Source organism: Lupinus angustifolius, chromosome LG09, assembly GCF_001865875.1.
Source record: "Lupinus angustifolius cultivar Tanjil chromosome LG09, LupAngTanjil_v1.0, whole genome shotgun sequence".
NCBI classification, from domain to species: Eukaryota; Viridiplantae; Streptophyta; class Magnoliopsida; order Fabales; family Fabaceae; genus Lupinus; species Lupinus angustifolius.
Genome location: NC_032017.1, coordinates 4,315,040 through 4,318,661, shown reverse-complemented (window position 1 = coordinate 4,318,661; position 3,622 = coordinate 4,315,040). Strand labels below are relative to the sequence as shown.

The window sequence follows — 3,622 nt, the reverse complement described above, 5'->3', positions numbered from 1 at the left end:
CGGAATGCTTACCTGATTGTACGATTATCCTGGTATTCTGAGTGTATGCTCAGTGTTGTGATGTGTGTTCTGAATGTGCTATTCTCTTCTTGATAATTGTGCGATCTGGGTCTGATTGTTGACTTATGTGTGTGATATATCACTCTTTGGTTATGATATATGTTTGATATATGCGTTGCAAATGTAGTTATTCTTAAACTCATGTGATATGCCTCTTTAACAACTGTGTATTGACTGTTCTCTGATTTTTTTGTATGGTTATAGGTTATGTATGTGATCTCTGTTTGGGGCTATGTAAGTGTATATGTGTCTGGATTTTTCACTGGTTGTGTGTATTGTGTATTTTTCTCCCCTTTTGAATGTGTCGTGATCCCCTTTTATAGCCTGATGTGGATTACTAAGTGGCTTTTTGGAAGCCCTCTGATTTACCAACTAATATAACTCCCGGTGACCTATTCATTTCCTGTTTTAATGTATTTGAAGCTGCCAATGAATGCCATCAAACCATACTGATAATGACAATCTATAACTGAAAAATGTCCCAACAGCCAATGTTTTCTGATGATTGATCCTTTGGCTGCCTATTGCATTGTTGTTTTACTTTTACCCTTAATCTGGCTCATCATTGCCTATTATGAAAGTATAACTGAAGGTTTTTGGTTAGTATTTGTCTATCTGGAATTCTAATCATTCATGCTTTTCACATGCAACTCTTGAATGCTTGCTACCATATGACTATCCTGATTGTAACGTTTGCTGTATGTGTAACTCCTTTTTATCTTGAATTTCAATGATGATTCGAATAGTAACTACTGGCAAATGGTGTTTGTTTTCTGACTTTTGCTGTTTTACATACTCTGATTATTCTTTCATTTTTACATAATGCTCAATGATTACTAAATCATTTTGCCACTCATTACTTCATTTAACATGACCAGGATTGCTGCCTAACCTTGTTGTTTTGGAATCTTTTTCTGAACATTCCCTACTGAAATGCCTTTTATGCTTACTGGAATACATAACTGAAAAGGAATATGCCAACTGGTGATGACTTCTGGTTTGCATTTCCTCTTTGAATTAATCATATGACTGGTTTATAATATGCTTCTGTTTGTTTTTGCAGTGGATGATTCTATTTGGTTTTAGACTCATTGACTTCTCCATTTGGTTCACCATATCTCTTCGCTTCTTTCATTATTTTACATCATCATTAATTGTTGGTACCAAAGAGCAACACAAGCTTTAGATGCGATATCCCAGTGTCCAGGTGAGATGCTATAATAAGGTTCCAATTGTAGTCGAGTTTTCTACACATATGCAAGAGCAGTGAGATTCTTTTCTCACTTAGCCTTTTGTTACGGTTGCTCATCAATTTAATCAGGGGTAACTTTTTCACAACTTTCTTTTCCTTTTGCATGATTAGCTATCTGCACCAACACAACTTTTTCTTGACACTCAGGGTGCCGAATGAGAAGCTGCTCCATGGCCAAAAGCTTTAAACTTATTCCCTTAAAAATATCCATGTCATCCGCACCAAGCAACATTATCTTCCCCTGACCAGAGAACTGTTTAACAAGCTCTCCAACTTTTTCTTCAGTCCTTGGCATGCTCATTTATTGAAGTCATGATTCTAACAGTAGATTTTAGTATATCAATTACACTATGGTGAACTCATTAGGAAATCTCTTGATTTAATGCATGTATATTTTATACTATGCACCCTTTTATTCCAAATTCGCCACTGTTTGTATGATGGATAGTGTAGGCTCCTGAGTAACTTTATGTCCAGGTTATGGTCTTTGATAGCATTAATCAAACTATACCTTAAATCTTAATTCGAGTGTTCATAGTGATATGAACTTATTTTCTATCGGCTTGCCAACTTTGATTATTGCTGAAAGATGTCAAAATCCTATTCTAAATGAGAGGAAAGTTGGGTGTTGCATGTAAATTAATTTAGAAGATAGCTGATTTTTGGGCATTACCATATATGAATCATATCCAACAATATTGATCTGCAGTTTAATTACCCAAATGCTCTTGCGAATCGTGAAACGATTTATATAATTTTTAAGTTTTGCACCAAAGATAAAAAGTAAAGGTATGACAAAATTGGGTGTTCACATCCTCCAATGAGTCTTTCATCATATTCTAAGCTTGTACCATTTCATCCATCTTTCCCTTCACCTCATCAATCTCCTCCCCAAAATTCCTTTCAGCATCCATCCTAGCACGTGACCTTGTGTTGTAAGAATGGCTCAGATTGGAGTTGAACTTCCGAGATTGCGCAATGGTTTCTGACTAAAGTCCTGTATTTTTTATTAATAACATTCATTAAATAATCATTCTTTAAGGTTTACTTAATAAGAGTTTAATCCCATTTTTTACCCAACGATGAATTATCCGGACAACGCTTGATGACCATCCCGCAACCGTTTCCTAAGGTTATAACCCCATTAGTTCGTATTGCGGTTAATGACAATCATAGAAAGAGCACAACGGCTCCATAGTATGGTTGCATTTTCTCAGCCTTGTGCTAGTAATGCTATCTTGAGCTTCGTGTTCTGCCTACTCGGGCGCCAGAGTTTTGCATTTAAGAAAATTGGACATGATGAAGAAGTCTATAGAGTATTGAAGATGCAAAAAAGATAAAGAAGAACGTTTAATACATTTCTTTCTTTCTTTCATCATTTTTTGAAGAGGGAGGAATTACAACAATTTTTTTTCTTTTCCTTCCCCCTTGTTTACAAAAAATCGACAATTCACCCTAATCATCATCTATTATAATAACATTTTCTTCCGGATCATCTCCCTCTGAGTCCTCCCCCATGCATTTTGGCTCATTCTTTGGCTCGGGGTTCATCCATCCCATAGATTCCCTCCAGTTCCTGACCCCCTAAGTTGTGTTGTTATAGTCATTGAAGTACATTCTGGTCTTTGTCGGAAGACTAGCCCCAGCGCTCATGCTTTCTTGGTACACATACTCAAAATCTTCGAGCCAATCATAGCTAAGTGTCTCCCAATGCCCCAACAAAGATACAGACCTGTGCTTCCATATCTCCTTGCATTCTTCAACTTCATATGTGATTCTCCTCGCAGCTTCCAGCTCTTTCTGTTTATCCTCCTCTTTCTAGTCGAGCTCAAGTCTCATGTTGTTGCATACAGACTGTAATTCATGTGCTCTCCGTTTGTACCATTTTGTCTTTCCTTTGGCCTTGGCCAAAGTCCCTCGGTACTCGTCCATTCTTTGTTGCACTGCCTGCAAATGTGAGACTTGCTCTGTTAAATGAGAAACTTGATCTTGTCCCATGATGACTTGTTGTCGACTTAATCCAAGATCTTTTTCTAGCTCTGCAATCCTCACATCTCTAAGGTGGACGACTTTCTTGAAACTCTTCAACTCTTCTTTCAACTTAGCCCTTTTTTGTGCGTCTATTTACATGGCCTCTCTATGGGCTTCCAATTGATCTTTTAGCCTACGGATCTCAACAGATGCTTCAGTTTTGGCTCTTTTGAGAGTAGCTGGGACATAAGCTTCCTTTTCTATTTTGAGTTCTTTCTTCAGTTTCTCGATCTCATGGTCCTTTTGTATTATTTGGATCTGAGCATCTTGTTTTTTTTC

General features: G+C 37.2%; 1 long non-coding RNA gene across 1 annotated transcript in view; it reads left to right on the top strand.

Annotated features, from left to right (window-relative positions):
• Positions 1 to 1,713, top strand: part of LOC109357332 — a 2,334-nt gene extending 621 nt beyond the window's left edge. Inside the window, exons 2-3 of the long non-coding RNA XR_002108851.1 lie at positions 939 to 1,267; positions 1,424 to 1,713. This is a non-coding gene — a long non-coding RNA (uncharacterized LOC109357332). The remainder of the gene's footprint in view (positions 1 to 938; positions 1,268 to 1,423) is intronic.